Genomic DNA, 21,149 nt, shown 5'->3' on the forward strand with positions numbered 1-21,149 from the left:
GCCGAATACGCCGGTGGAGGAGGAGTCCTTGTCTTGATCGCCAAGTCTTGTGGATTCTTCCTTGTATGCGGCAGCTGTCCAGACTGGCCCATGAGTATACGGCCATGGGGGTCCTCGGCCCAATCCAACTGATCGGGAGACGACGCGTTGAGTACCCCCTAGTCCAGGACACTGTCAGTAGCCCCCTGAACCGGTCTTCAAGTTAGGGACACTCCTAGATTCTTCCGAACTGTTCTTCATCTTCGGTTGCCGGTCTTGAAAACTGGTTCAACAAATCTTCTCATCTTCTATCTTGAGGATCGCCGAAATGCATTCGACGAGTTTATACGTCGGGTATCCGAGGAGCCCCTTTAAGTTTTCGGCCTTTATCAATGCCTTATTATTTTTATGCCACACCTCCGGTTCGAAGTTGTTCCCGGGAGGCAGTGTCCTCTTGCGTCCGAGCTCTAACGCCGGACTGCATTCAAGGTATCTCTTGCAGCCGAGCACCAATGCCGGACTGCTTTCGAGCTCCAACGCCGAAATGTATCCGAACTCCAACGCCGGACTGTGTCCAAGCTCCAACTCAGGACTATATCCAAGATGTCATAGATTATCTTGGTCCAAAAAAGTTGAAGGAGTTTAGCCGAGTTTAATGCCGGAAATGCCCTCTAAGGAGCCAGCCACTTGCTTCCGAGCTATATGTCGAACTGCTTCCGAGGTGGTTAAGCACCTCGGTCATGGGCTGATTTTTGTAAATATTTTTGATTGGTACAATTTATTCTCTGCCGAGATACATAGCTAGTAGCCCTCAAGGTAGGTATCGGTCTAAAACCCGAGATGCACATGAAGGATGACATAAGACCGCTGATCCCCGTAGCCGCTGAGACTCAGGTTGATTTGCAAAATCTGTCTGAGGATCAAGTCCTAGCTCGGCAGAATACTTCGGGACACAAAAAGCGGCGTGCTCAGTCCTCGAGACTCAGCTTGGGTGCGGCCGACCAACCTGAGGATCAAAATCTCCTCGGAAATTGTATTGCACTTAAAATTTTCTGCATAGAACAGGCAATGCAGTAGCCCCCGAGACACTGGTCGGGTGGCAACACCAGATCAGGGGATCGATGTGCCCCTTTAATATTTGTAAATTATAAGCCTGAAGCCCAGTAGCCCCCGAGCCTTAATGCGGGCATGGGAGGCCGAATTAAGGATCGATATCCATAGTAAAATCACAAATTATGTGTAATGACTTTATGTATCCAAGTACTTTACGTCATTAATGCTCGGATCCGCATTGTACAAAACTTTGTTGACCGACCATCGGCTTCCACCCCCTCGGCTAATAGCCGAGGAGTGTTTGTCCTACTTTATAAAGCCTTTATGAGGGCAAAGATTTACAACAAACAAGGCAATCTGGCCATACGGTTTGATAAACAAAGGTACGCAGAGAGACATATTATATTACTGTTTAATAGAAGAAATGTCTTCCAAAGAAAATAGTCCCGCTATCAGTTCCTTTCTTTGAGTTGTCATGCTAAGCATGATCACGAAACCTCAGCTCCAATGTAAGAGCAAAATATCGAGGATTTAGTTTGGCAGGCCAGTTAATAGCCCCCGGTAGTGTTCGGCGACAGTCGAGGTCAAGCCGTGAACACTTCGGCCATTGTTATGAATGGCCCGAAGTTTAACACCGTCATCGGATCACCGACCAGTTTACGCTTATTGTGACAGTCAGTTTTCGGCTTTCTCCACCGAGGTGCTTAACCATGCGAGCTGGAAGGACAATCGCAGCGGTTCTCCCTTTGCACACCTAGCCGAACAAAGCGGAACATAGGAGGCAAGCGCAGGAGTCGGGCAACCCAACTATTGACCGAAGACACAATTCGAAACCGATGCATATATGGCAATATCCGAGAATGTTTTGGCCGAATCTCTAAAGGTGTCCGGCGTTGCACTGCGAGACTTGTGCTGAAAACACACAAATAGTTTAAAAGTGCCATGGACTCGAAAAGCCAAAAACCTTATTCAAAAGGTTAATGTCCGAACTAGATCAAGTGTTCGGTGCCAATCCGAAAATTGGACTTTAGAAAAAAAAGGTGCTTTTGCCGTGCTTTAACATGACACATCATATCTCAAAACTTCAAGCGGGTCAGCCTACGGCTTCAACCTCCTATCCCGAAGGCGGAGTACTTCTTACTAGGCCAGTTTAGCAAACTAAACTCTAGCGGCTTTGAGAGAGAAATTAGGCTCCCCGGCTAGTGACCGCACACTTGTGTCGAAAAAAGGAGTGATAAATAATAATAAAAACTTTGCAACGACTAAGAAGAAAAAGACTTATCATAAAACGGCTCATATAAATTTAAGAGCCCCCAAGTGACTTGGGTAAAAGAATGATTGCATGTACCGAAGTACTTATATCATATCTATGTTCAACCGAACTTTAAACGCGTCTTAACCGACCGTCGGCTTCTCCCTCTTCGGTCAAGGACCGAAAAGTGTTATGTACTCCATCTGTCGAGAATATCGACGGTGTTTCCAATAACCAGGCAATCAGGCCATAAGGCTGTAACAGACAAAGCGCGCTCAGGGAACTTATGCTATATTACTGCGAAGAGTAAGAAGCATCTTCAAAGAAAATAGTACCCCCACCGCTACCTTTCTTCGGTGCTCATTGTTATTATGAGACTTGTGCAATAGATTTTTTGTACTCATGAGTTCCGTTGTGTGCCGACCATGATTGAAAACAATAAGAGCGCTAGCTTTCGGCTTCACCCAGTCTGAGGTCCGGCTCGGGTGACCCGGTCATGACAATCGCAAAGGTGCTCCCTTTACTCCCTAGCCGAACAATCGGGAACGTAGGGGTAAGCACAGGAGCCAGGCAATCCAGCTTGCAAATCGCTTAAGTCAATATGGTGCATATTGTGGCGTAGTACACGAACAAGGAACGAAGCCGTACAAGTATAACCATTTGCAAGAGGAAAAAGCTTCATGAAGGAAGCCCCAAGTAAACGGGGTATTTGAATTTGCGCGTCACAAACAAAGTTTGGACAAGGAAATTTTTACAAGCAACTTTTTTCCAAAAAAGTATAATGCTTGGCTGAGCCGAACACAAGTTACAAATTTAAAACTTTGAGCATGAAGACAACTTAGCTGGTTAATGTGTTCGGTATTGATGACGCAGTCCGAGCTTGATGCTGGACAAGGTTCCATCCCCGAGCCGGTCCCGAGGTGGCGGAGCAAAGAGCTCAGCACTCCGGAGTGGTGACATGGAACAGGCAATGCAGGACGGCAGGGTGATGCTGAAGTCCCCGGCATAGGGTAATGAAGTGTTGACGAAGCCCCCTGTCCAGCCGAGGTGACGCTAAATGATATAGTCCGGCTGGATCATTTTCCTGTGCACAAAAAATAGTGCAAACCGGAGATAATAGTAAAAATAATAAAAATAAAAAAAATCGTTGCATAACAAATAATTTACGCAAAGTGAGTAATAAAAGGAATATGGCCTGGCGCCGAAGTCAATGTCGATGCAGGGCGGCGGCGTGATGCAGTAAAAGCATGGCAAAGCCTGAATTCACAGGTCGGTTCGAGTTCCGGATGCGGCTTTCGCCGGATTATGTACGGAAACTGACCGAACCACCATTCGACCGTCGTTAATGCAACCACCATTTGATAAACCTGCGTACATATGACGGACAAACCAGAGTAATAATTTATTGGGAGAAATGAACCCTAACAAGCAAAAAATACTAGGATTAATAGCACATGGCTTATTTGTTGTAGCAATCCGAAGAAAGGTGATTCCCAAAATTGGGACTCGATCCGCACACCTATCGCTTGATGGGCGATAAAGCAACGACATGGCGATGCTGGCAAAGGTTGGCTCGCCGGGGCAAAGCCCTCGGTCCAGCTAACGTGACGGAGCTGGTTGGCCAGCGACGCCGAAGTCTCCGGAGTAGGTTGATGAAGAGATGATGAAGCCCCGGTCCGGCGATGCAGGTCGTGACGTGGTCGATGCCGGCTTGATGAAGTGACCGTGTGGCGATGCAGGTGTGCCCGCTCTGTGTAATCCGTGGGGCGGCGATGTTGGTTACGATTTATCCTTCGCGATGCCGCACTATTGTTCGACTGGGCGAGATGATGATCCGAAGAAATTGAGCTTGGCTCAACAAAGCGACGACGTGTCTAACACAGGTCGGCCGCCGTGGAGTGATATTGTCGGGCTGGTTTGACACCGGCGCGACGGTGAAGTTCATATTACAAGAATACTTTTAATACTACTGGGATGTGTTTGAGAATAAAACACAACACCCCATACGAAAACTTCCTTCAAAAGGGATGTCCGAGATCCCGTTCATAAAGAAGATGAATTCGGGTCGGATTCGTTCTCGCGCAGAAAACAGATCCAAAAAGTGATGCACTAATCGGAAGTTTCCCGGAGTTTGGACGGTCGGATCGAGCTGAATTTTTGGCAGGTGGTAGATATGGGAATTACGCAGAAAATCAATGGTTGGATCCTCCACAGGACATCCGAGCGAGATGATGGATACCACGCCTTAAACTCATCCAGATTCAACAGGGCTCCAGTATATCGGAGATTGCCGGAGATTCCTCCATCGGAAATCGACGAAATTTTTGCAGGGTTGCTGTAGACTTAATTCCGCATAATTCCACCAAAGTAATCATTTAAGCAACACTCGAGGAGGTGGTGGCAGCGGATACAAGTTTGCTGTCCAGAAAAACAGCACGGCCGCCTGAGGGCAATGTTGACGTTGAGCCCCCAAGCTCCATGGATGACTCCTCCATGATCTTGATAGAGATCGGAGTTGGTGTTTGATGAAGGCATTCATCCGAACATGATGATCAGAGGTAGGGCGCAGTCCTCGGTCGAGCCAAGGTGACCAGTCGAGCTGGTGACGAAGAAGTCGACGTCGCAGTTGACCTGCAGTCGAGCCATTGATCCTTTCACCGATCACACAGCGGAACTCTCAATGAAAGCACCAATGTCGGTGTCAAAACCGGCGGATCTCGGGTAGGGGGTCCCAAGCAGTGCGTCTTAGGATCAATGGTAACAGGAGGCAAGGGACACAATGTTTACCCAGGTTCGGGCCCTCTCGATGGAGGTAAAACCCTACTCCTGCTTGATTAATATTGATGATATGGGTAGTACAAGAGTTGATCTACCACGAGATCAGAGAGGCTGAACCCTAGAAGCTAGCCTATGGTATGATTGTTGTTGTATATCTATCGACTAGCCTGGCCCTGGTTTATATAATGCACCAGAGGCCTAGGATAACATGAGTCCTAGCTGAATACGCCGTTGGAGGAGGAGTCCTTGTCTTGATCGCCAAGTCTTGTGGATTCTTCCTTGTATGCGGCAGCTGTCCGGACTGGCCCATGAGTATACGGGCATGGGGGTCCTCGGCCCAATCCAACTGATCGGGAGACGACGCGTTGAGTACCCCCTAGTCCAGGACACTGTCTGTAGCCCCCTGAACCGGTCTTCAAGTTAGGGACGCTCCTCGATTCTTCCGAACTGTTCTTCATCTTCGGTTGCCGATCTTGAAAACTGGTTCAACAAATCTTCTCATCTTCTATCTTGAGGATCGCCGAAATGCATTCGACGAGTTTATACGTCGGGTATCCGAGGAGCCCCTTTAAGTTTTCGGCCTTTATCAATGCCTTATTATTTTTATGCCACACCTCGGGTTCGAATTTGTTCCCGGGAGGCAGTGTCCTCTTGCGTCCGAGCTCTAACGCCGGACTGCATTCAAGGTATCTCTTGCAGCCAAGCACCAATGTCGGACTGCTTTCGAGCTCCAACGCCGAAATGTATCCGAACTCCAACGCCGGACTGTGTCCAAGCTCCAACTCCGGACTATATCCAAGATGTCATAGATTATCTTGGTCCAAAAAATTTGAAGGAGTTTAGCCGTGTTTAATGCTGGAAATGCCCTCTAAGGAGCCAGCCACTTGCTTCCGAGCTATATGCCGAACTGCTTCCGAGGTGGTTAAGCACCTCGGACATGGGCTGATTTTTGTAAATATTTTAGATTGGTGCAATTTATTCTCTGCCGAGATACATAGCTAGTAGCCCTCAAGGTAGGTATCGGTCTAAAACCCGAGATGCACATGAAGGATGACATAAGACCGCTGATCCCCGTAGCCGCTGAGACTCAGGTTGATTTGCAAAATCTGTCTGAGGATCAAGTCCTAGCTCGGCAGAATACTTCGGGACACAAAGAGCGGCATGCTCAGTCCTCGAGACTCAGGTTGGGTGCGGCCGACCAACCTGAGGATCAAAATCTCCTCGGAAATTGTATTGCACTTAAAATTTTCTGCATAGAACAGGCAATGCAGTAGCCCCCGAGACACTGGTCGGGTGGCAACACCAGATCAGGGGATTGATGTGCCTCTTTAATATTTGTAAATAATAAGCCTGAAGCCCAGTAGCCCCCGAGCCTTAATGCGGGCATGGGAGGCCGAATTAAGGATCGATATCCATAGTAAAATCACAAATTATGTGTAATGACTCTATGTATCCAAGTACTTTACGTCATTAATGATCGGATCCGCATTGTACAAAACTTTGTTGACCGACCATCGGCTTCCACCCCCTCGGCTAATAGCCGAGGAGTGTTTGTCCTACTTTATAAAGCCTTTATGAGGGCAAAGATTTACAACAAACAAGGCAATCTGGCCATACGGTTTGATAAACAAAGGTACGCGGAGAGACATGTTATATTACTGTTTAATAGAAAAAATGTCTTCCAAAGAAAATAGTCCCGCTATCGGTTCCTTTCTTTGAGTTGTCATGCTAAGCATGATCACGAAACCTCAGCTCCAATGTAAGAGCAAAATATCGAGGATTTAATTTGGGAGGCCAGTTAATAGCCCCCGGTAGTGTTCGGCGACAGTCGAGGTCAAGCCGTGAACACTTCGGCCATTGTTATGAATGGCCCGTCGTTTAACACCGTCATCGGATCACCGACCAGTTTACGCTTATTGTGACAGTCAGTTTTCGGCTTTCTCCACCGAGGTGCTTAACCATGTGAGCTGGAAGGACAATCGCAGCGGTTCTCCCTTTGCACACCTAGCCGAACAAAGCGGAACATAGGAGGCAAGCGCAGGAGCCGGGCAACCCAACTATTGACCGAAGACACAATTCGAAACCGATGCATATATGGCAATATCCGAGAATGTTTTGGCCGAATCTCTAAAGGTGTCCGGCGTTGCACTGCGAGACTTGTGCTGAAAACACACAAATAGTTTAAAAGTGTCATGGACTCAAAAAGCCAAAAACCTTATTCAAAAGGTTAATGTCCGAACTAGATCAAGTGTTCGGTGCCAATCCGAAAATTGGACTTTAGAAAAAAAAGGTGCTTTTGCCATGCTTTAACATGACACATCCTATCTCAAAACTTCAAGCGGGTCAGCCTACGGCTTCAACCTCCTATCCCAAAGGCGGAGTACTTCTTACTAGGCCAGTTTAGCAAACTAAACTCTAGCAGCTTTGAGAGAGAAATTAGGCTCCCCGGCTAGTGACCGCACACTTGTGTCGAAAAAAGGAGTGATAAATAATAATAAAAACTTTGCAACGACTAAGAAGAAAAAAACTTATCATAAAGCGGCTCATATAAATTTAAGAGCCCCGAAGTGACTTGGGTAAAAGAATGATTGCATGTACCGAAGTACTTATATCATATCTATGTTCAACCGAACTTTAAACGCGTCTTAACCGACCGTCGGCTTCTCCCTCTTCGGTCAAGGACCGAAAAGTGTTATGTACTCCATCTGTCGAGAATATCGATGGTGTTTCCAATAACCAGGCAATCAGGCCATAAGGCTGTAACAGACAAAGCGCGCTCAGGGAACTTATGCTATATTACTGCGAAGAGTAAGAAGCATCTTCAAAGAAAATAGTACCCCCACCGCTACCTTTCTTCGGTGCTCATTGTTATTATGAGACTTGTGCAATAGATTTTTTGTACTCATGAGTTCCGTTGTGTGCCGACCATGATTGAAAACAATAAGAGCGCTAGCTTTCGGCTTCACCCAGTCTGAGGTCCGGCTCGGGTGACCCGATCGTGACAATCGCAGAGGTGCTCCCTTTACTCCCTAGCCGAACAATCGGGAACGTAGGGGTAAGCACAGGAGCCAGGCAACCCAGCTTGCAAATCGCTTAAGTCAATATGGTGCATATTGTGGCGTAGTACACGAACAAGGAACGAAGCCGTACAAGTATAACCATTTGCAAGAGGAAAAAGCTTCATGAAGGAAGCCCCCAAGTAAATGGGGTATTTGAATTTGCGCGTCACAAACAAAGTTTGGACAAGGAAATTTTTACAAGCAACTTTTTTCCAAAAAAGTATAATGCTTGGCTGAGCCGAACACAAGTTAAAAATTTAAAACTTTGAGCATGAAGACAACTTAGCTGGTTAATGTGTTCGGTATTGATGACGCAGTCCGAGCTTGATGCTGGACAAGGTTCCATCCCCGAGCCGGTCCCGAGGTGGCGGAGCAAAGAGCTCGGCACTCCGGAGTGGTGACATAGAACATGCAATGCAGGACGGCAGGGTGATGCCGAAGTCCCCGGCATGGGGTAATGAAGTGTTGACGAAGCCCCCTGTCCAGCCGAGGTGACGCTAAAGGATATAGTCCGGCTGGATCATTTTCCTGTGCACAAAAAATAGTGCAAACCGGAGATAATAGTAAAAATAATAAAAATAAAAAAAATCGTTGCATAACAAATAATTTACGCAAAGTGAGTAATAAAAGGAATATGGCCTGGCGCCGAAGTCAATGTCGATGCAGGGCGGCGGGGTGATGCAGTAAAGGCATGGCAAAGCCTGAATTCACAGGTCGGTTCGAGTTCCGGATGCGGCATTCGCCGGATTATGTACGGAAACTGACCGAACCACCATGCGACCGTCGTTAATGCGGCCACCATTTGATAAACCTGCGTACATATGACGGACAAACCAGAGTAATAATTTATTGGGAGAAATGAACCCTAACAAGCAAAAAATACTAGGATTAATAGCACATGGCTTATTTGTTGTAGCAATCCGAAGAAAGGTGATTCCCAAAATTGGGACTCGATCCGCACACCTATCGCTTGATGGGCGATAAAGCAACGACATGGCGATGCTGGCAAAGGTTGGCTCGCCGGGGCAAAGCCCTCGGTCCAGCTAACGTGACGGAGCTGGTTGGCCAGCGACGCCGAAGTCTCCGGAGTAGGTTGATGAAGAGATGATGAAGCCCCCGGTCCAGCGATGCAGGTCGTGACGTGGTCGATGCCGGCTTGATGAAGTGACCGTGTGGCGATGCAGGTGTGCCCGCTCTGTGTAATCCGTGGGGCGGCGATGTTGGTTACGATTTATCCTTCGCGATGCCGCACTATTGTTCGGCTGGGCGAGATGATGATCCGAACAAATTGAGCTCGGCTCAACAAAGCGACGACGTGTCTAACGCAGGTCGGCCGCCGTGGAGTGATGTTGTCGGGCTGGTTTGACACCGGCGCGACGGTGAAGTTCATATTACAAGAATACTTTTAATACTACTGGGATGTGTTTGAGAATAAAACACAACACCCCATATGAAAACTTCCTTCAAAAGGGATGTCCGAGATCCCGTTCATAAAGAAGATGAATTCGGGTCGGATTCGTTCTCGCGCAGAAAACAGATCCAAAAAGTGATGCACTAATCGGAAGTTTCCCGGAGTTTGGACGGTCGGATCGAGCTGAATTTTTGGCAGGTGGTAGATATGGGAATTACGCAGCAAATCAATGGTTGGATCCTCCACAGGACATCCGAGCGAGATGCTGGATACCACGCCTTAAACTTGTCCAGATTCAACAGGGCTCCGGTATATCGGAGATTGCCGGAGATTCCTCCATCGGAAATGGACGAATTTTTTGCAGGGTTGCTGTAGACTTAATTCCGCATAATTCCACCAAAGTAATCGTTTAAGCAACACTCGAGGAGGCGGTGGCAGCGGATACAAGTTTGCTGTCCAGAAAAACAGCACGGCCGCCTGAGGGCAATGTTGACGTTGAGCCCCCAAGCTCCATGGATGACTCCTCCATGATCTTGATAGAGATCGGAGTTGGTGTTTGATGAAGGCATTCATCCGAACATGATGATCAGAGGTAGGGCGCAGTCCTCGGTCGAGCCAAGGTGACCAGTTGAGCTGGTGACGAAGAAGTCGACGTCGCAGTTGACCTGCAGTCGACCCATTGATCCTTTCGCCGATCACACAGCGGAACTCTCAATGAAAGCACCAATGTCGGTGTCAAAACCGGCGGATCTCGGGTAGGGGGTCCCAAGCAGTGCGTCTTAGGATCAATGGTAACAGGAGGCAAGGGACACAATGTTTACCCAGGTTCGGGCCCTCTCGATGGAGGTAAAACCCTACTCCTGCTTGATTAATATTGATGATATGGGTAGTACAAGAGTTGATCTACCACGAGATCAGAGAGGCTAAACCCTAGAAGCTAGCCTATGGTATGATTGTTGTTGTATATCTATCGACTAGCCTGGCCCTGGTTTATATAATGCACCAGAGGCCTAGGATAACATGAGTCCTAGCCGAATACGCCGGTGGGGGAGGAGTCCTTGTCTTGATCGCCAAGTCTTGTGGATTCTTCCTTGTATGCGGCAGCTGTCCGGACTGGCCCATGAGTATACGGCCATGGGGGTCCTCGGTCCAATCCAACTGATCGGGAGACGACGCGTTGAGTACCCCCTAGTCCAGGACACCGTCACCGATCCATCAAAATAAAGCTTTCATGGACACGCACTAACATAATTAATATTTTCATCATCTTTAATCCTATGATCAACAATGAAATTGGCGACAAATTGAGCCTTCATAGAACGCAACGATTCATACGTTAAATGATATTCTATTAGTGCGTAAGCCCACTTTCCAATCCTACCACTAAGAATCGGTTGTTGCAACATATACTTAATGACGTCGGCCTGGCAAGCTACTACACACGTGCTAGAAAGAAGATAAGGCCGAAACTTGGTATATGCATAGTATAAAGATAAGCATAACTTTTCAATAAACACGTACCGACTTTTGGCGTCGAGCAAACGACGGTTTAAGTATGCAATGATGTATTCTTTTCCGCTGACCTCTTGCGCCAACACGGCACCAATCACCCTATCTTCTGCAGCAATGTACAGCCTGAACGGCGCATCGGACATGGGCGCCCGCAATATTGGAGGATTTGACAAGCATTGCTTTATATTATTGACATATCGTTGCTCTGCCCGCCAAGTAAATTCGGCTTCATTCTTTAGCCGAAGTAGAGGAACAAACGATTCAATTTTCCCTGCCAGGTTAGATATGAATCGTCTCAAGTAATTAATTTTTCCTAGCAATTTTTGAACATCCCTTTTACACGTGGGTTCCTCCAAATTTCGAATTGCCTCCACTTTCTTGGGGTCAATCTCTATGCCATTTTCATGAATTATGAATCCTAAAAACTTACCAGCCGACACGCCAAAAGCACATTTGAGTGGGTTCATTTTTAACCCAGACCGGCGCATCCTTTCAAAGGCTAATCTTAAGTCAGCTAAATGATGATCAAACCCATCCGATTTAACAACTATGTCATCAATATATATTTCTAGTACAATGCCTAGAAGATCATGAAAAATTAAATTCATAGCGCGTTGGTATGTAGCACCGGCATTTTTTAACCCAAATGTCATAACGACCCACTCAAATATACCAACAAAACCTGGGCACCGAAAAACAGTCTTAGACATATCTTGTTCGGCCATAAATATTTGATTGTAACCTACATTACCATCTAAAAAGCTAATCACTTTATGTCCCGACGCATCATTAATAAGCATATCGGCTATAGGCATAGGATATTCATCTTTCGGAGTAGCTTTATTCAAATCTCTAAAATCAACACAGATTCTAATATTACCAGTATTTTTCTTCTCCACAGGCACAATATTAGAAACCCAATCTGCATATCTACACGGCCGAATAAACTTAGCTTTTAACAACCGATCAACTTCTTCTTTGATGCGGTCATACAAATTAGGATTGAAACTTCTACGAGGTTGTTTATGCGGCCTAAAACCGGATTTAATAGGTAATCTATGTTCTACTAAATCTCTACTCAAACCAGGCATCTCAGTATAATTCCAAGCAAAGCAATCAACGAATTCTTTAAGTAATAAACATACCTTACTTTTCTGATCGGCTTTCAAGCTAGCTTTGATAAATGTAGGCCTCGGGATACTTCCATCACCAATATCAATTTCTTCAAGTGGATCAGCCGATGAGAATCCTTGTCCAAGCTTTTCCATGTCATCAAAATCTTCAATTGTTTCATGCATATCGCTCTTTCCGGAACGATACTCCTCCGTGCGTATTTGTAGCCACTCAATACTATCGTCTTTATTCATCATTTATATAGATAAATCATTAAGCCGAGCTATGTCAGCCGGCTGTGCATTTATAGGTACAAAACCATCTCTACCGATACTGATATAATCATAATCCGATAAATCCCTACCGGTCAAACATCGCATGTCACCGTGTTGCCAATCAACCGGCGCCTCTGTCAATGCAATGCAAGAAGAATTGTCCACCTCAATCACCTCGACATCATCATTAACCCACTGAATTAAGCATTGATGAATAGTAGAAGGGATGCAACAATTTGCATGAATCCAGTCGCGTCCCAAAAGAATATTATACCGGCCTTTGACATCAACAACAAAAAATGCAGTCGGCAATGTTTTGCTTCCGACTGTGAGCTCCATAGAAATAACAACCTTAGCCTCGGACAATTCCCCTGAGAACCCACTAAGTCCCATGTTGGTCTTCATTAACTCGCTCTCTTTTCGGTTCAGTTTAAAAAATACCCAAAAGGGCATAATATTAACACCTGCACCGCCATCAACAAGCATGCGACCAATAGGCTTACCATCGATGTGACCTTTAATAAATAATGGCTTTAGGTGCTGCCCATGCTTCTCTGGTTTCTCAAGTCTAGCATTCTTTGGGCCAAGAACAAGTTCAGCAATTTCTGCCTCGGGCGCGTGAAATTCAGCAGGCAATGCGAACACCATATTAACATCCATATCAGTTGGTGCATCTTTATTACTCTCTGAATTTTCTGCAATAATGATGTCATCCGTATTTTTATTTTCCTCTGCTGCGATGCACTTTTCCTTCCAAGTCTTTGTAGGCATCATTGGTTTATCCTGATTGAACCATCTATCGCGCTTCTTCTCAGCTATCTCTTTCTTTATTTCCAATGTTCGCAGTCGCTGTACACGTCGTTTCTGAGTGTGGGTAAGTCCATTCGGGCACCACTGCGGTGCTGGTTTAGTTCCTGGCGCGACAGACTTAATTTGCCTGCCCCCCAGGGTCCTTCGGCCTATACTGACGTACTTTTATTTTTCTGGCAAACATTTCATCTCCGGCCAAAAAACCTCTCTGCTGATCATATACGGTACTGAAATTAAATCCCTGACCGCGTATATTGCCTGAGTCCCAACGTGTAGATGTACTAGTATTAGACTTGAAACTCCTCGGAGGCAAACTCTTGGACGTTCCTGTGCAACAATTGTTTATGATCAAATCAGCTTGTGTGCTAGCCGATTTAGGCTTCTGAATAGTACGTGAGGATATACCATCCGGCCGTGCATGCGGGTTATGCCCAGAATTAGTTTGCTTTTCAAATTGATTAGACTGGCCAGCTTGCTGCAACTTTACGCCATTACTTTTCTCTTCTGTACCCAGAGCTTCTTTTGAGACACTGCTTGTTTCTGTACAATTGACAACACCTTCATCTGACTGGTGTTCCGCTATTTTCAGACCATGATCAACATCCAAATCATCTGAATTTTTTGCTGCTTTAGTTTCAGCACGCTTCACCGGCATCCATACGCGCTTGTAGTTGCCCTTATAGTTGTTGCGCTCTGCACTGCGTACCGGTGATCGACCTCCTTGAATCTCGATGGCGTTATGTGATCTAGCCTCCTCATTGAAATGAGCCCTTTTCTCATGTACGTTTGGTCTGAACATAGACCTCGGCGCGATCCATCCCGGCTGAAAATAACCTGCTGGCCATGTAGGATATGGCTCCCAAGGATTAAATCCCCATGGTCGGATACATAGGAGGTGCACAACCCCAATATGTCGGCTCCATTGCAAAATATGGCTGTTGATCATATGCACTTCCTTGCCATTGCTCATGACTGTGAGGTCCAGAAGGAGATCTAGGACGCTTGTTACCTCCTAGCCGATTAAACACATTGTTGGTCTTGCGTGAGGTATATTTTTCCAACAACATGCTAACTGTCGGCTTTGGCCTTGGAGCTTGTCTCCTTCCTCCGTTGACTTTCCACACTCCTATTTCTGGATTTTTTGGTTTGATCATCCTTGGAGGGGCACTGTTATCAACAACATTTTTCTCCCTTGCAGATTCGGTCTGATCCGACCGAATAAGCATTTTTTACTCTCAAGCTCGACCATATTGATAGGAAAAGGGTCGCTGTCGAGTTTCATCTTAGGACCTTCTGTAAATGTCAATCGTCCTTCATTGATGGCCGATTGCACCTGTCGACGAAACATATTACAATCATTAGTAGCATGAGAAAAAGAATTGTGCCACTTACAGTAAGCTCTTCTACCCAATTCTTCTGGAGGTGGAATTACATGACCCTCTCTTACTCTAATTAATTTATTCTGCAATAACATATCGAAAATTCTATCACACTTGCTAACATCAAAAGTGTATTTAATTTCAAAGCAGAACATGCAAAAGGTTTTGACTTTGGCGCTTGAACCCATTCGGCTACACATATATTAACATCATCCTCACTAGCCGAATCACTATCATAATCTAAGGCATTAACCACATGATTATCTTTCTCTTTATTTCTGTTATCTTTAAACCGACTATATTGTTTAATTTCCTTAGCCCGGTTTTCTTGCGCCAAAGCCTTCTGCAAAACTTGGTTAACATCTAAAAATTCTTGCCCTTCTAGTTTATCCTTAGTATGAGCGAGTAAACCCGAAAAGGCAAGATCGGCTAAGTCCTTTTCGGCTATGGTCAAGCTGAAACATCGGTTTTTGACATCCCTAAACCTCCTAATATAATCATGAACATGCTCATTATATTGCTGCCTTACCATAGTTAAATCTGAAATCCGAAGTTCTGTTTCACCGCTATAAAAATACTCATGAAATTTTTGCTCCAATTGTGCCCATGTTGAAATAGAATTAGGAGCAAGCGATGTAAACCAAGTAAATGCAGTACCAGATAGAGAAAAGGAAATAATTTTAATCTAAAAACATCCAATGTGCCGACCTCGCTGCATTGTGCTTGTCCCACATGCTCAAACGTAGATCTACCATCTTCCCCCGTAAATTTAACAAAATCTGGAATTCTAAAACCACGATGATATGGTGTCGAGTCAAAATAATCAGGGTATGGTTTTTGATATGCACGTGCTCTACCCTTAGGTTCTAAACCAAATTCTCTAAGTATATTAGCAAGCGGATCCCTAAAATTATTATTGGGCTGTAGAGAACTGGCTTGTGGAGCAGATGAAATACCAACACATGGTGGAAATTCCGGCAAAGAAATTGAAGCATGCGAAGGTTGCAACGGAGACCCACTAAAATATGAATCAGGTACCGGCCCATACGGAACCCCGGTACCGACAGGCGGCAGTGGTGGCGTACTATATGCTACTGTTTGATAACTAGGCTGCTGCAAATTAGAATTAAAACCAAAACTTCGGCTATTGTTATTGTGATTTTGTGGAACCGAAGTCGAAACAATAGGAGCAGTAGTACTAGGAACTAAATTATTAGCCGAACTACTAACATAGTTCCGGCCATCCAGATTATTGTTTAAAGGAATGTGAGGCTGCATAGCATTAGCCGATGCACTAGGCGTATGTATATTACTTGGAAAATTGTTACATCTGCTACTGTCTGGTGGCATCGGTCCTTTTCCAGAATACTCATCATTGACTTGCAGCACTAATGAGCGTACATGACCAGGTAGACATCTTTCAAGATCTTTATTAAACTGCTCCTTAAAGTCTTCAAGTCTATTAGCTAATGCTTGAATAATTGTACGTGTCGTATTTTCCATATCAGAACCATATTTACTAGCTACGGACACATCAATTAGATGAGCAATTTCTTCGGTTGAGTTTTTTGCGTGAGCATCGGAAGGGCTTGGAACTACCCTTTTGACGACGCCGTTCCTCGTTTTCGCGTATCCAGCCAACTTGAGCTTCAACCTCTCAACCTTTTCTTTCTCAAGCTCCTCTTCAAGCTCGCGCCGAACATCTTCCGACAGATCATCGAGTGTGACGGCAATGACGTTCTCCGGGTCGATGTCGCTCCCGTTCTTGGATTCGGTACTCATTGTGTAGCTCTTCTTCTTCTCGTCCCCAGCGGAGTCGCCAATTGTGTTGGCACGTGAAATTGCCGCGCAACACCAGGATATTTGTCGTGCTTTCGTGACGACGAACGATTGCTTTACGAGCAAAGCAACAAAGATTTCCTCGCTTTCGTGGAGGAGAGACGACCGTTTTACAGCTCAAAACGGCAAAGATCCAACAAACCCTAGGGCTGCTAGGGCTCGGCAGGAAGTAGCGACAGAAGATAGACGTACGTGAAAAAGTAATGTTTGTATTGATAGATCGATTGCTGGGGCTTTTCCAATCGGCCGTGGCCTTATAAATAAGGTACGCTGGACTTTGCGTATACAAGGCAGGACTTGGTTCCGTAGCATGCCTTGCCGTCAAGAAATACAACTCCAAAATTAAAACCCAACAGGACTTGATTCGGTTACCATGTAACATGCTTACAAAAAATATACTTGCCAATCTAAGTACGTAACAAATCTAGGCCATATCCACGTACATGTAGTCTTGCATATATAAATAAAGTATTCCGGCCACATCGCCATCACACTAAATATAGTGGCTAAGCATATGTATAAATACCTTGAGCCCACCAAGAAAATATTAAATATTCGGCAACGTCGCAAATCAAACTGGATAATGGCCATCAGGACTAAGCATACTTCTTCATATACGTAGATATATATCACTTGCATGCATCACGCCCATGGTCCAGTATAGCATATGCTTCTTCTTAAGAATTGTATCTTCACCTTCCATGAAATTTCCTTGGCAATACTTCAGCAATGCATTAATCGATCAGCTTGATAAATCATTGATTTAATTTGGCTCATCACATACTAAGTAGCCAAATTATATCATCAACACTATGTCCATCCTTTTTGTATTACCATCTTCAGTCTGCTCTTTTGCATGATTTTTTACTATGCGTTGGACTACTCTCACTTCCTCTGAACTAGTATCCTCAGCCAGTTTATCCTCTTCAATATTATTTGCATGTAGTACTGCAGCCATGGCCCCAACAATAAGCTCTCTCAGGTGGACCTCAAAGTGAGATGTACTGATATCATAAGTATCAATGTTGGTTAGGGCAATAGCTGACCATGGGGGCTTGGGTTGCAATAACACCAAATGCTCCCTGAATATTTCCACGGCTAGAGCAAGTATATACCATAGAAACCATAGGAAGTCTCACACTGAAGCAAACATATGAAAGGTTCCTCCATGGGATTTAGCTCACAACAGCAAACTGGAATAAACTCCTCATCTCTGAACAAGAATAACACTAGCCTGACACTGGACCCTGAAACATCATGCGGTTGATTATGTATACCCGAATAGGGCTCACCAGGATAGCCGGCATGTGAATGATATTTGAAAGAGGGCCGCGGTCTAGGCCTGAACAAGTGTCCCATGTGACTGATCCTCACTCGTACATGTGGCATTCGAATGGTATTCTCAGCTGTTGCACGATCCGAAGGGCGCCCAGACTATAGCTTTGCACCTGGCAAACGACAGAAAGACTCTTCCATGGAATTCGACTGGCTATAAGGAACTTGAGAAGAACTCATATCGCTGAATGATAATGGTACTAGCTCAACACTGAACCCTGAAACTTCACGTGGCTGGTGATGTGTACCTAAAATGGCTCCTCGTGATAACCTGCAACTGAATAATTTTTGACTGACGGTCTTGATCTGAATAGGTGTTCCATGTGACTGCTCTTGTAAGTAATTTTTTGCAGGCGGCACCAGGATTCTCTCATGAGATATGGATCAGTAGAACCATGAGCACTAAACTGAACTTCCACTGTCGGTAGCTCTGACCATAATTGTACTGCTTGGCATTTGCTTAGTTGCGTGCCCTCATGAAAGCAATCGAACGACGGCCATGGGCATGGTCTGGACATAAAAGAAATCAAGTAAACTGTTTGTATGGGAAATGCTCTATCACCGCCCAGATTCCGAGGCTGCCGTTTTGTACCATGGAAACAACTGAAGGGTTCATCTGTGAGAATCAGCTTGCAGCAGAAAATTTGTAGAGGATCATCATATCTGATCAACAATGGAACTAGTGCAGAGTAGACATATGGGACTTCATGTGACTGATTGCTACCGAAAGGTTAAGGATAGCTTGCATCTGAATGTACAGGAAGTTGCTCCCATTCTTCCTGACTGAAACCTCCAGAAATTCCCAATAATCGATGTTGCACTAAGGGGTTGAAGTGTTTCTCACTTTTATGTACTGCTTCATGATTGGTTGCGCAATCCAGTCGATAGGAAGACTTGGGTAGTTCTGGCTGCGGGGGATTCATGATTCTGATCAGGGACACAACAAGCCCCCAACTAAATCCCCTGGACACCCAAGCTACATCTTTGGATCTTGATAATAATGGACTGGATCCTCCCAGGGTACATCTCTAAACATCAACCCAGTTAACCAAGGACTGAAGCAGGTACCTCCATGTGATTTCCTGTGTGTACTGAACATGGCTCTTCTGGGTAGCTTGTGTCTGACACAGGCTTGAACGATGACCAGGAACTAGGCCTGAAGAGATGTCCCACTTGATCGAACTGTACTTGTAGGTGCGGTGGCCAGGGAAGTTCCCCCAGCGGAATCGCTGCCCCGGAGGGTAAGAGTTCCACCTCGAGATGGCAGTGCTCCCTCCTGAATGTCCTCTCATTATTATTTTTAGGTCAAAAGACCTTAAGTACCAGAAGATGGGCACCGGAGGTGTGCAACCCACCAGGGTGCGCTTGGGGGGCCTGGCGCGCCCTGATGTCTTGTGGTCACCAGGTGGCCCCCCTCTGGTGGTTATTTGCTCCAGTATTTATTAAATATTCCAAAATAATTCTCCGTGAAGTTTCAACTCAGTTGGAGATGTGTAGAATAGGTATCTCTGACATAGGTTTTTCAGGTCCAGAATTTCAGCAGCCGGCATTCTCCCTCTTTGTGTAAACCTTGCATGATATGAGAGAAAAGGCGCCAGATTTACTCCATAAGGCATTATTATGCATAAAAACATTGTAAATATCAGTAGGAAATCATGATGCAAAGTGGAAATATCAACTTCCCCAAGCTTATACCTCGCTTGTCCTCAAGCGAAAGCCGATACCAAAAACATGTCCACATGATTTGGGAGAGAGGTGTCGATGAAAACAAAATACGAACATTGTACCATCATGTTTATTATTATAACAGCAGTAAACTTTATCATAAAACTTTTATCATATAACTTCATCATATAACTTCGCATGAACAAGTTACAATTCATCATCACAACGAAGTATCAAGCATAAACCTTATTCAAAACTAACAAACTATGTTCTCAGTCAACTTTGCAACTACATTTCATCATAGTTTCAGGAAGGGTCTCGTGTCGGAACCTTTTGTCAAGTCCACATACTCAACCATCTTTTAGTCTTGTATGATTGCTAACACTCACAGCATGCCCATGAACAAAAAGTTTCGCCTCCCAATATATAGTTTCGCCTCCCAATATATTCACCTCAAGGATGATGTCAACAATCATAACTCATGCTCAATCATATCCAACTAGATATTTGTGACTACATCTTTCCTCAACACATGATGCTTCCAAAAGGAGAAAATAAAAAAGCAATAGGAAAGAATACTTTGACTCTTTCATAAAAGTAAATTCATAAAATTAAAAGATAGGCCCTTCGCAGAGGGAAGCAGAGGTTGTCATGCGCTTTTTGGTTTGTATGCCAAATCCCTTAATGCAAAAGAACATCACATTGTATTGCCCCTTATGATAGCAACCTTTATTATGCAGTCTGTCGCTTTTATTACTTTGCCATCACAAGTTCGTACAACGCTTAATTTTCTCTTACACTAATTAATCAAACACATTTAGAAGTAATTTTTATTGCCTTAGTGTACCGATGTCAACTTACTTGAAGGATCTTACCCAATCCTTAGGTAGGTATGGTGGACTCTTAAAACATGAGTTGGGTTTAAGGGTTTGGATGCACAAGTAGTATCTCTACTTAGTGCGGAATTTTTGGCTAGCAAAGATATTGAGCAAGCACCACATGTTGAAGAATCTATGACAATATAACTTCTATGTGAATATAAACAAACATAACTCATTACGTTGTCTTCTTTGTCCAATATCAACAATTTTGGCATATAATATTTAATGGGGGCTCGCAATCATAAAAGTTGTCCAAGATTGTATATTTGCATGTGAATCTTCTCTTCCCTTATTAATTCCTTTTCGAGTTGCATCATTGACCAATGCTATGTTTGTCAATTTCAAATAAATTTTACCACTTATACTTTTCCTTATGTGATGTCATTACTTACCATAAGATTAGCATATGATCTTTTTCATTTAGTTCCTTTTATTTTGATTACAACATAGAAGTTAAGAAGCAAAACTCAAACGAAACTTTATTATATAACTCTCACTCGATTACATAGATAGATAGATCACGAAACTAATACTCGAAAATAGATCATACTAAACTTTTATTCAACTAAATCACAAAATATCCAAGGATCGAAGTAAAATTGGTAAGGGCAGTAAAAGTGATGGTGATACGATACCGGGGCATCTCCTCCAAGCATGGTGATCACGAAACTATTACTTGAATTCCACATGCATGTCCCCGGGTTAAGGTAGTGGGTCTTCCTCTTCCTCGGAGCTATCATCCTTTGTTTCCTTCATGTTGGCGTCTTTCTCCTCATCCGTGGTTCAACCATAATTGTCCACCTCTCCA

The sequence above is a fragment of the Triticum dicoccoides genome, chromosome 3B (genome assembly GCF_002162155.2).
Source record: "Triticum dicoccoides isolate Atlit2015 ecotype Zavitan chromosome 3B, WEW_v2.0, whole genome shotgun sequence".
NCBI lineage: Eukaryota > Viridiplantae > Streptophyta > Magnoliopsida > Poales > Poaceae > Triticum > Triticum dicoccoides.